We start from the raw sequence: 13,014 nt of genomic DNA, 5'->3' as shown, positions 1-13,014 counted from the left end.
GGAAAAAAAAAAAGTTTGAACCTTCCCAAGAGATGGGTAAACAGCTCTCCTTCAGAAGAGGATGAGCTGTCGATGATACTGACTGTGTGATATCTCACAAAGGTAGGAACACTATTAGGCCATCACTGGCGTTTTGGTTTACAGGACTCTATTCTCCTTCCCTCAAAACTTTGATGAGATGCAACTTCCTTCCTGAGCTGAACTGTTGTGTTAGTTGTAGTATCTTGTCTTATGCCTCATTACTCACTATCAGAGCTCAGTGATGAAATGATAGAAAACTTGAGTCAGTGATGGGGACTACTTGAGACTGAACAGGCAACAAAATGAAACCTTCAGGAGCCTTCTGGAAAGAGGGACAGGAGAGGAAGCAGTGGAGGGAATTTCATGCTGGGCTCCTAGAGGTACTATAAACAGGATAAAGATCTGGGACTTGTCTGTAATCAAAAAGCACAGGGGATAACTCAAAAGTGTTCAAGGATGGGAAAGAAAGCAGACTTGGTCTTCTTGCAGTAGCACTGGCTGGTAATGGTTGAAATGTGAATGATCACATTCTAGTTAGGCACATTTCTTCAACTTTCATTTCATATTGTATTGTACCTTATATATGTGAAAAATTTAATATATAATGAAATTGCTTTTTGTTTTTTTTGTTTTAAAAAGCATAGTCAACTGTGTTCCTGCTTCATCCAGTTTCTCCTAATTAAGGAGGTCTGTCTGCAGACCTCTGTACTTGTAACTGATACCTGTGTATACGCACTGGGGTACATTATAATTTCAGAGTTAGTGCACTTTAATAAATTATTTAACAAATAATCAGCCTCCATAAGATTGGCCTTGAATATCCATACCTGTTAAAGTCCTTTTCTTGTTAAACCTAAAAAATGCAAATGCCAAGATTGCTGCTATGGTGTACTAACTTTTGTCACAGTGACATGCCCTGTCACAGGGCGTATGTGTTCTGTTATACAATTGAAATATTGGATATACTATTGAAATGTTTTTGTACTTTGAAATCTCAGATAAACTTAATTCTAAAAGAAGCATGACCTCAACAGCCTCACACCTACTTATTATATCTTACAGTTCTTTCTGTCTAATGCTGGCAACCTGAGCATGTTCCAGGCAAGGAACATTCAATAGCATTTTACTGCTCCAATAAGTTGTTTCAACTAGCAGTGTCAAAGGCAGTCACTAAACGGTGCATAACCTTCATACAGTCTCATATGATTTTTCACTAATTACTGTAGAAAAATTGATTTTCTTTTGAATGGAATAACTTCTATCACACTTCAAAAACTACATACTGAAGATAGTCACAGCGTGCTGCTCTCTAAAAAAAAAAAAACAGAAATGGCATCTTTATTTTGTTTCAAATCCCCAACCCTGGTGGCAGTTCAAAGTTATGGCAGTTATAACCCCTTATGTCATTCTAAGGAGGAAGGTTAAATATTGAGTCAGCATCCTTTAAAACTAAGAGTATGACTACAGTGGGGTGGAATTTGGGACTTCATGCCAACTCCCTGTTTCTGTTCTATTTTCCCTTTTCTGACCTCTAAGCCAACAGGAGAGCGGGGAGGGTCATACTTTTGTTACGCTTCTTATAGAATTGTGTTGAGTTTGGGACACAAAGATGCACTTCTGAGGGGGTAGGTAGTTGAAGATGGACTGCAGGCACAGAAAAAAACAGCTGGTGTGCCCCTCTCACCACCAGCAGACCCTTCTTCCTCTTTGGTTCAGGGCAAACAATCTCCAAGAATTCAAGGAAACACTTAGAGTTATTTTCTGTTATTTCTCTTTTCCTTGATCTGGAGCCAGTGCAGAAAGAAATCTAAAGGTGAAGGAAAGGCAGCATTCAGCACTGAGCAAGTCTATGTTGGAGAAGGGTAATATTACCATCACCTATACCCAAGAGAAGGGACCAAGATGCCCTGGGTGATGTTCAGTATCACCTGGGACTGCCACTGTCTCCTGCCATCATTAGCATTGCTGAGCTTAAGCTTTGAGCCAGGAATTAAGCCAAAATCTCCATGAATCTGTCTAACTTAGTCTTTGCCTCCATGACGGCTTGTTATATCCCGGGGTAGAGCCTTTATAAACCCTGTGTTCAAAGGGCCCTGGTAAGGCACGTCTTCTGTATTGGACCAGAAAGTTGCTTAAGCATAGAGCCTAAAGGCAGAGCTGCCGTGGTCTACTCATGGGGATTGAGTACTTATTGAAGCCAATGTCACACACCTGTTTGTCGTTTTCACGTCCAAATGAAGAGTGATGCTGTACATCAGTGAGAAATGTTCAGTTCTCATCTGTCAGCTGTTTGTTTGTTTGTTTGTTTTGGCTTTCTATGTGAGATGACATTTAATCATGGACTCACTGGGCAAGCAACATTGTGTGGCCTCTGAAGGCTGAGCTTTTAGTTCTCTCATCAAAACAAATGTAAAAGAATTGAATAATGAAATCTGAAAGATTGTTGCTTCAAATCTAAAAATATTTTATCCCTTTCTTACCTTCTCTAAATAGTATTATACGTTGAAGGCAAAATAATAACTTTGGATTCTAAAAAGTTTAACATTGTTTAGATGTTCAAATTTCTATTTTGTAGTTCCTTTAAAGGGCCTAATTACTACAACCAAATCATACAATTAAAAAGTTTGTATGCTGCTGAAATAATCACATCAGATGTATTGCTTCCAGTAGGATAAATCTTCTCAAAGATTTAAGCTATGAAGACCAAATCTACAGAAGATAGCAACTCAGTAAGACTTATTTATACAAGTTTAGTCTTATTGCCAATATCCATGAGATATCATAAAATCAACTTAAATATTTGTAATAAAGGATTATAGACTAGGAAATATATTTCTTTAATAAAAACAACTCATGAAAGTTGAATTGTGACTAAGAGGAAGAGAAAAGAAGGAAAGAAACTAACAATTGTTAAATACTTATTAGGTGCATAGATTTATATACTTTCCATCATGTAACTGTTAAAAGAGCCCTGTGAAGTGGGTATTATGACTAATGCTTTGTAGCTGAGGGAATTGAAGCTCAGAGAATTTGAGTAACTGGACCAAAGTCATATAGCTAGTAAGTGAAGAGCTAGGATTCAAATCTAGGTCTGCATGCTTCCAAAATTCACTCTCATTCTTTGTATGAGAGGCCAATTAAAAACCCCCTACATCCCTCTGAATTTGAACTCAGTTGAGAAATAAGACAGAGAGATGCAGATCAAAGTACTCATTTTCTTACCAATAAAAATGACTGGAAAATGTGGCTTTCGATGTATGACTGATTTGCTTGCTATAGTTCTCAGGGAACTGGAAATTCTTGCCCTCGGGGTTCCTGGCTCAGCAGGACCCCTGTGGGGCCTCTCCCTCTCCAGGGAAAGAGACTGCTCTAGAAAGTTTACTACACCAGTGAGGAGAAGATGAGCGCATGGGGGATTGGCTGGCTGAGGGCGAAATCGAGGCTGGAGCCAAGTGTGCTGAGCTCTCACATGAGGTCCTTTGATCCTGTTCCCTGGAGGCATAAATGGCTGGGGTAGACAGAAGCAGCCATATTTCTTCTGTCCTTTCTTGCTTAGGGAGTGGGGGTGGAAATCTCCCTGCATCTAAGGAAATTTGAAAAGACAAACTATGGTTGCTTCTTCAAGCAAACCACCTCACCACACTATCCAGGGGCTAGAACCCACTTGCTGCTGCTAAATTATGCCAAGAGAGAACATTCCGATCTTTCTCCTCCATTCTAGGCATGGCAGTGTGGTTTGGTGCTTAAAGGCATGGAGTTTTGAGTTGCAGACCTAGGTTTGAGTGCTGAATCTACTAGCTTCAGGGTGTTAAACAAGGTTCTTAATCTCTCTAAACCTTATTTTTCTCAAAGATAAAAACTGGATGTAGTTGTGAGGATAGTGAATGCACATAGTATGTGCATTTGGCACGTTAATTAGCTATTATTGTGGACATAATTTCTCCTAAGAAAAAGGATGAACTAATTGCAGGGCCTAGCCTAAGCTCTGAGAAGTCATTCGTTATAGCATTTCAGTCCATAGTAAACAAGAAGAAATGAACTAAAGAGTTTAAACCAGGGAAGGCATAGCTGTGGTCACCAAACAACCTGTTAAAGGCGAGCTGTAGTCACCAAACAACCTATTACGGACTGAATTGTGTTCTTCAAATTCATATGTTGAAGTCCTAACCCCAAGTACCGTATATGACTGTATTTGGGGATAGGGTCCCTAAAGAAGTCATTCAATTGGAATGAGTCATATTGGATTAGGTTTTGGGAATTGGCTGGCCAAGGGAGAAATCAAGGCTGGAACCAAGTGCTGAATTCTCACATCAGGTCCTTTGCTCCTCTTACCAGGACCCTAATCCAATATGACTGGCATCTTTACAAGAAGAGGAAGAGGCACCAGGGAGGTACACATGCGGAGAAAAGGCCATGTGTGGACACAGTAAGATGACAGACATCTGTAAGCCAAGGAGGGAGACCTCAGAAGAAACCAGTCTTGCCTGCACCTTGATCTTGGATGTCCAGCCTCCAGAAATGTGAAAAAACTGAACTGGTATTGTTTAAGCCCCCCAGTCTGTGGTATTTTGTTGTGGTGGCCCGAGCAGACGAATATACAACCCAAAGGAATATTCTTTCCGCATTCTCCCTCTTCCACTTTATAGTTTTTTCTCCTTTGTTTCTTTCTTTTTCTCTTTTACTTTCCTTTTCTTCTCTTCTCTTTCCTCTTTCCTTTGTTTTTTAATTTTAATATTGATTTTTGGCCTTCCTATACCTCCATTTGCCTTTCCAGGAAGCTGAATTCCAGACAATTAACCATTCATCTCATCAGTTCATCAAAGCAAATGCCCTCAATGGTTTCTTTTGTGATTTGATTATTATAGAATCAGAACGTAACTTATTCCTCTGGGAAAAATGAAACATAAAAGTTTCAGAAATAAGGTTTTGGGCCAGCTTCACTGGTTTTAAGAGAAATAAGGGAGGAGACTCATGCAGGTTTGACGCTGAGTCGCACCATGTTGTTGGGCCTGGCAGGCACTTGCGGCTTCAGGTCTTGGTTTGAATCCAGACTAGAAAATCATTACTTTCTAAAAGCCTTGAGGGTTTGGGTCTAGAAAAGTCTATGTGAAGAGATAATCGTTTGGAAAAAGTTTTGCAGAACCAAAGAAAAGTTTCCACAGTTACCTTTTCTGTCCTCATGTAGAGCATCTTTGTTAACTAGGTCTTGGATCAATCCAAGCTGTGTCTGAGAGTAACCATTTATAATTTCTCACCGGCCAGCACTAACACCCTTTAGAAAAGGAACTCAAAGCAGCCCTCACAGTCATGCGATCATGGTGGGAGTACAGCTCCTCACCAAGGTCAGCTCCTCAGTGAAATCCATGCCTTCTGGAGGACTGCTTGTAAATAAATATTAAGCACGACCATTAAAAAATAATTTGGCTCTGGCCATCAAATAGTGAAAGAGTGTATCAATGTCATTATTATATAAGCATACATGACCAAATTCAGCTAGAGTGGAGTCTTGGCTCGAGTACCAAGCTTGGATTTCCCCAAGGAACACTTTCCCATAATTCATAATGAAAATCTTTCCATTTACTGTGGTTCAACTATTTGCAGAAATTTCAGGCTGGGCTCAGTGGCCCTAAATTTATGCATGCTGGTATACTGAGAAGATCACCATGTTACAGAGGCTCTTCCCTCCCAGTTTACTCCTGGAGTCTATTTAATTTGCAACTCTAACTCGGTGTTCCCAGGATTGCATCAAATTTGGACTTTCCTCACATCTCAGCAGCCGCACTTTGCTTGAAATGAGATACTCCCATCTCTGGTCACTGTGCTCTGGCCCCCCAGGACATTCCTCTCACCCACTGCCCACAGCGTAGCTGCTGAGAGTCCTCTGCCCAGGAGTCCCGAGTGAGAGGACAGTCTTGACTGTGCCTGCCCCCTTTTAGTGACATCCTTCAGGGATTCCTCAGTTTGTTCATTTCCTAGGGCTGCTGAAACAAGTTACCCCAAACTGCGCAGCATGAAACAATACAAATATTATGCTCTCATAGGTTGAGAGGCAAGAAGTTGAAACTCATGGTGTTGCCAGGACCATGCTCCCTCTGAAGGAAGGAGAAGAGTCCTTCCTTGCCACTTCCTAGATTCTGGTGGCTCCTGGTATTGTGGCTGCATCTCTCCAGTCTCTGCCTCTGTCATCACACAGCCATCTTTCTTCTTCTTCTTTTTTTTTTTTTTTTTTGAGACGGAGTCTTGCTCTGTCGCCCAGGCTTGAGTGCAATAGCACGATCTCAGCTCACTGCAACCTTCGCCTCCCAGGCTCAAGCGATTCTCCTGCCTCAGCCTCCTGAATAGCTGGGATTACAGGCACGTGCTACCAGCCATGGCTAATTTTTTTGTATTTTAGTAGAGACAGGGTTTAACCATGTTGGTCAGGCTGGTCTTGAACTCCTGACCTCATGATCCATCCACCTCAGCCTCCCAGAGTTCTGGGATTACAGGCATGAACCACCGCGCCCAGCCATCTCTTATTTTGCTTCTTATAAGAACACCAGTCATTGGGTTTAGGGTCCATCCTAATCCAGTATGACCTCATCCTAACCTAACTAATTATATCTACAAAGACCCTATTTTCAAATAAGGTAGCAATCTGAGGTTCCAGGTGGACATGAATTGAGTGAGGAGGGGAGGGCACTATTTAACCCAGTATACTCAGGGACCTTGCTGACCCTGCCTCTCTGCCCACACACACCATACAGGGTCACCTGGTGGTGACTGCTAAAAGTAACAAGCTACCATTTGTCCTGGATTCCAAACCAATTCAGAAGAACCCTGGGAGCCACATGACTATGAAGAACTATTTCTTACCATGGAAATTACAGCAGAACATTCACTGAGATCGTTGTTTGTTATGAAACAGGTACTAGACTTAACTAGCTTTGAAGGGTAGAACATATTTTAGAGTATCTTTTATATGGTTCATTAGACTTTATTTTTATTTATTTATTTATTGAGACAGAATCTTACTTTGTCACCCAGGCTGGAGTGCAGTGGAGTGATCTCGGCTCACTGCAATCTCTCCTCACAGGTTCAAGCGATTCTCTCGCCTCAGCCTCCCAAGTAGCTGGGACTACAGGCAACTGCCACCACACCTGGCTAATTTTTGTATTTTTAGTAGAGACAGGGTTTTGCCATGTTAGCCAGGCTGGTCTTGAACTCCTGACCTCAGGTGATCCACCTACCTAGCTAGGCCTCCCAAAGTGCTAGGATTACAGTTGTGAGCCACTGCGCCTGGACTCGTTAGACTTTAAAGCAATAACTAAAAAAAAAAAAAATACCCTGAAGATGTTGAAAATAAGGCATAAAGTTGGTGTGGCAGTCAAAGAACACATCGGTTTAAAAAATGATAGAAATAGCTTTTTGAAAATTGCCTTTACAGGACGGGCATGGTGGCTCACACCTGTAATCCCAGCACTTTGGGAGGCTGAGGCAGGCGGATCACCTGAGGTCAGGAGTTTGAGACCATCCTGGCCAACATGGTGAAACCCAGTCTCCACGAAAAATACAAAAATTAGCCAAGCACAGTGATGGGCACCCGTAGTTCCAACTACTCGGGAGGCTGAGGCAGGAGAATTGCTTGAACCCAGGAGGTAGAGGTTGCAATGAACCGAGATTGCGTCATTGCACTCCACCCTGGGCAATAGAGCCAGACTCCGTCTCAAAAAATAAATAAATAAAAATAAATTAAAAAATAAAAATTGCCTTTACAAAAAAAGATACTGAATTACACATTGTGCTTACCAAAATCCAGCTCTAAGAGTCCCTTGTGTCCTGATATTTTTTCCAAGTTGAAAATGAATCAGGGGGTTGAAGTCACTTGAAAGAAAAAAGTTTTTGAAAAAAACTCTGTTACGTCTAAATTGTAGCAACTCCTCCTACCCTCATACACAATGCCAGCTGAGCTTCTGACAAGCTGCTCAATATATATCTAAAGTCAGAATCGAGATTTTGTACTATGATACATGGCTGAGTTATAGTGAAGACAAAGCAGGGAGACGTTGCTCATTATCCTGCATTAGTCAGACTAGATTTACAGCTCGAAACAAAACAGTCACAGTAACTGAAGTGCAGACCAGGAACTTGAATTGATAAAAATCACTTCTATTTAAATGAACCCTAAGAAGCCTGCTGCATATAATTGTTATAATAGCCTTAAAAAGATCACTTTGCCAAATGTTTCCATCCAAAAAGAAGTAAGCCAGACTAGAAACAATCTGGAAAACTCTACTTTTTCTGTATTTCCTTTTCCCATGAGGACGAGAGAGCTCGGGATATGGAGAGGAGCTGACAGAACTCATCCATCTCTGAATCTAGAGATTTGCAAAGAGGTGGAAGAGGCAGGTATTGCTAAACAGACAGAGGGCATGAAAAATTTCAAGGCAATTTTTAAATTGTATGGGCACTTGGATTATTTGAGCTTGCCTAGCAGGTTATGTTAATGCCTTAAACAGTGTTTGTCAGGAAGCACCATGGTAGATTAATTACCAGCATGGATCTGAGAACCGGACAGACTTGTGAATGAGCCTCTCTTGTGGCTCTATGGGTAAAGAAGTTAATTTCCCTACATTTCATCATGTCTAAGTCAGTGCTTATAAGAGTACCTATTACATAGACTTGTTAAAAGGCTTCGATCAGATAACACATGCAAAATGAATGGCAAATAATAAGTGTTTAATAAAACTTAGCAATTAACTAGAAACCTTTTACTGATTTATTTGATTTTTGCCTTTGGAACATATAAAGACTACTTTCTAATGACTTAGCAAATGCAAATATACTATAAAAATCTACCTATTCAGAGATGCACTGTAAGAAGGACTTGACCTGTTGTTCCTGACATTGAAAATGGAGGGAGAGACCAGGAACCAAGGAATGTGGATGGCTTCTGGAAGGTGGAAAAAGCAAGGAAACATTCTCCCCCAGACCCTCCAAAAAGGAACTCAGCCCTGCTGATATCTTTGTTTTTCTTTTCTCTTTTTAGTAGAGATGAAGTCTCCCTATGTTGTACAGGCTGTTCTCGAACTTCTGGGCTCAAGTGATCGTCCCGCTTGGGCCTCCCAAAGTGCTGGGGTTACAGGTGTGAGCTACTGCACATGGCCTCCTAGTGACATCTTAATTTTAGTCCAGTGAGATTCATATTTGAATTTCTGACCTACAGAACCACAAGGCAATAACTTTGTGTTGTTTTAAGATACTAAATTTTTGCTTTTTTTGTTATGGCAGCCCAAGAAAAGAAATATAGCATTGTATTTCATATATATATGAAATATATATATGAAATATAGCATGTCAAAAAAATGTCTACCTTTTCAGTGGAATTTGCACTGTACAATGTTTAGGCACAATGCTCAGTGGTTTGTGTCCCTGGCTTTGAGGATGGAGGCAGATGGTGAAGTTTAAGGGAAAAGGGAAGAGGGTGAACGAGGAAGAGAACAAAGTGGTCCTAAGGGAGAGAGGTGAGGAAGACTAATGAGGACAAGAGAGGAAGAAGGATGAAGAAGGAAAGAGAGTGGGGAGAAAGAAGGAAAAAGAGGGCAATGTGAGAATCTTTGTTCTGGTTGGCTGTGTAAGCAATGAACAAAGCTGCATCCCTGTGACCTGAGTTATGGCCCAGGGTTGTGGATGACAGTGGCTGACTGGCTTGTATGAGCAGCCCTATGAAGTCAGCATTGCTGTGTCCATCCTTTCCAGGAATTAGGATTTGAAGATACCAAGTTTTTCTTAAGGGGTCAATGTGGAATCACATGGAAAACCAAACTGTTTGAAGTGTTCTTAGAAAAGGGGTTAGAAAACAGAGGGGGAAGAAATTACCATGTAAGTAATGCAGGAAATTTTCCCTGAAGTGAAGGGCATGAGAATTCCAATAAAAGAGCCCTTCAAGTGTACAGCAGCACAACAAAATGAAAAGACAACAAAACTGCAAGGTCCTGAAATTTTATCACATTCATGAACAATAAAACATAACACATTTCCAGAGAGGAAAAAATAGGTCACACACTATAGTTTAGGAATTAGAATGGCATCAGTCTTCTCAGGAATAACACTGAAAGCTTGCAGACAATAGAACAATGTCTTTGAACAGAGAAAAACATGCCTCACTTCATATTATTTCTCCAAGAAAATAATTTCTGATCTTTATTTTTATATACAACTCAACTGTCAATTAAGAATGAGGCACTTTCAAATATCAAAAATTTACCTTTCACACATAATTTCTTAGGAAGCAACGAGATAATGTACTCTATCTAAATTAAGAAAAAACAAACAAGAAAGAAATTTAGGAAATAGGGGCTCTAATCACAGGGGAAAAATGAAATCACCAGGTTGTTGGGGAGGATACATCCTTAGGAGTCCATAGAAACAGTAATGATTCCAGCCCAGGTGACCTGGCGAAACCCTGGTTCTGCAAAAATTAGCCTGGCATAGTGGCATGCAACTGTAGTCCCAGCAACTCAGGAGGCTATGGTGGGAGGATTGCTTGAGCCCAGAAAGTTCACCTGTAGTGAACCATGATCACGCCACTGCACTCCAGCCTGGGTGATAGAACAAGACTCTGTCAGAAGGAAGGAAGGAAGGAAGGAAGGAAGGAAGGAAGGAAGGAAGGAAGGAAGGAAGGAAGGAAGGAAGGGAGGGAGGGAGGGAGGGAGGGAGGAAGGGAGGGAAGGAGGAAGAGAGGGAAGGAGGGAGGAAGGGAGGGAAGGAGGAAGAGAGGGAAGGAGGAAGAGAGGAAGGAAGGAAGAAAGAAAGAGTAATGATTACAGCAGCAAGACAAAGGACTTCAAGAAGGTTATAGGAAAAAGAAATTGAACCTGATGCATTTCATCATGTTGACAGGGTATTTGTAGTTCAGGGGGAGATTTGGAAAAGGAATTAATGAAAAGGAAACTAGAAAAGGCATATATACAAACACAAATCACATCAGAAAAAGTTCTCTAAGAAAGAAATGGCATCATAGTAGATTACATGGCTCGGCTCTAAACGTTTTTATTGCCATAATAATGTAAGCCCTGAATACTTATTTAAACACAAATTGTGATAACTTTTTAGGTGAGGATGGGTGAGAGGAATGTGTGTGTGTATTGAGGGTGGTGTAGAAGAAGCAATTTCACATCATTCAATTTACAAATTTAATATACCATATCAGAATGTGAGGAAGCAACCAGAAATTATAAGCATATTATAAAAATGGAGATAGGCTGGGCGTGGTGGCTCACACTTGTAATCACAGCACTTTGGGAGGTCGAGGTGAGTGAATCACAAGGTCAGGAGTTCAAGACCAGCCTGGCAAGATGGTGAAACACTGCCTTTACTAAAAACACAAAAATTAGCAGGGTATGGTGGAGTGTGCCTGTAATCCAAGCTACTCAGGAGGCTGAGGCAGGAGAATCTCTTGAACCTGGGAGGCGGAGGTTGCAGTGAGCCGAGCTCGCGCCACTGCACTCCAGCTAGGGTAACAAGAGCAAAACTTCATCTTAAAAAAAAAAATTAAAAATGGAGATAAAAGACAAAATAAACAAAAGAATTGATTGAAAGTCATTGTCCCTGGAAAGCAGGGATATTGATTGAAAGTCATTGTCCCTGGAAAGGAAACTGCTGGTTTTTAAAAATTGCTGTTGTTTTGGGTCTTGTGGTAATATTCATGTTTTAAAATTGTATACATTGATACTACAAAGAATTTAAAAAGTAAATATAAAGTACATTTGGAATGTTGAGAAAAACACACTTCCTTATAATGGCTGGTGTGACAACTCGGAAAAATTCCTAACAGATAAGCATTCTATCTTCACTTTATATATGAGGAAATTAAAGCCCACAGAGATTATGCAAGTTGACACAGTTATTCAGTGACAGAGCCAGGTATCATACCCAGTCTTTCTGCTTCCTGTTTCAGGAATCTTCATAATACCTCCTGCCTTCTCATTATCTAGTTTGTATTTGTCATGTTGCTTTAAATAATATCATCCACACAGAAACAACTTTAAAAAACTGAAAATAGAAAATGGTATCCTTCATCAGGCATGGCCGAACTAGATGAACAGATTCTAACTATATCTTAGATCTCTGTTGCACCCCTGTTTTGAAGACACTGAGGAATGGAGATGAACATTAAGGTAAGCAGCACATATAGCTTTGGAACCTAAACCCTTTCCTAATGGATAAATGCTTCTCATTAGACCATCCCGAGACAAAGAATTGATCTCATCACTTAACAAATGTTTTCAATTTGATTCAGTGCACCTGGGAAATAACATTTCTATTTGCTGCCAAAATATGATTGCATTAAACTTTAATAATGTACCTGTCATGGGGGTTAGACAAGAATATTTTAATTGAGTGTCAACTACACCCCACTGGAATACACTAATAGATTTACTTTTTCAAAAAGTTAGAAACATTGATGAACTCTTAGTTGTCTGCTATTAGTTTTATATAGCCACTGATTAGTATTGCCCCCTTCCACAAGTACAAGGCATCACTAGACTTCTCCTTGGTAATCAGATATTTTTTGTGTCCCTTGGTGCTTGTTGCTAGAAGTGTCATTATGATGTCTGCAATTTGCGGAATTCAATGGCAGCTCCAGTTAAATAAACAAAATCTAATTATGTCAAAATTGGGCTTTGCTCAAATTAGTATGATTGATTTTCTTTCTGTATAATCTGTGAACACCTGCAAAAATGGTAAATGTCAAGGTGTTTCTTAGAAAACTTTAAAAAATTTAAAAGAACTGGTGAGGGAAGTGTAGATTGCGTTGCTGTATAGTCTATATATTTGATCTTTTTAATCTAGGTCCTTGCATTTTGGATTTATGAACCCCTGCGATTTTATGCAAAATGACACGAGTGTGCATTTTGCAAAAAGATTGTCTTTAACATTCATGAAATTTTAAAAGAGGTTTCTAACCCCCAAACCACAAAGAACCATTGCTTTACAGAAAGAAATAAAATC

General features: G+C 40.3%; 1 long non-coding RNA gene across 1 annotated transcript; it reads left to right on the top strand.

The window, feature by feature from the left end:
* Window positions 1-857: 857 nt before the first annotated feature.
* Window positions 858-5,459, top strand: LOC117063453. The gene is made up of 2 exons (XR_004428935.1): window positions 858-1,883; window positions 3,301-5,459. It is a non-coding gene; the product is annotated as an uncharacterized LOC117063453 (long non-coding RNA).
* The last annotated feature ends 7,555 nt before the right edge of the window (window positions 5,460-13,014 follow it).

This window comes from Trachypithecus francoisi, unplaced genomic scaffold (assembly GCF_009764315.1).
Source record: "Trachypithecus francoisi isolate TF-2019V2 unplaced genomic scaffold, Tfra_2.0 Lachesis_group18, whole genome shotgun sequence".
NCBI classification, from domain to species: domain Eukaryota; kingdom Metazoa; phylum Chordata; class Mammalia; order Primates; family Cercopithecidae; genus Trachypithecus; species Trachypithecus francoisi.
The sequence above is the reverse complement of the archived record's forward strand: the minus strand, read 5'-3'. Positions and strand labels throughout refer to the sequence as shown.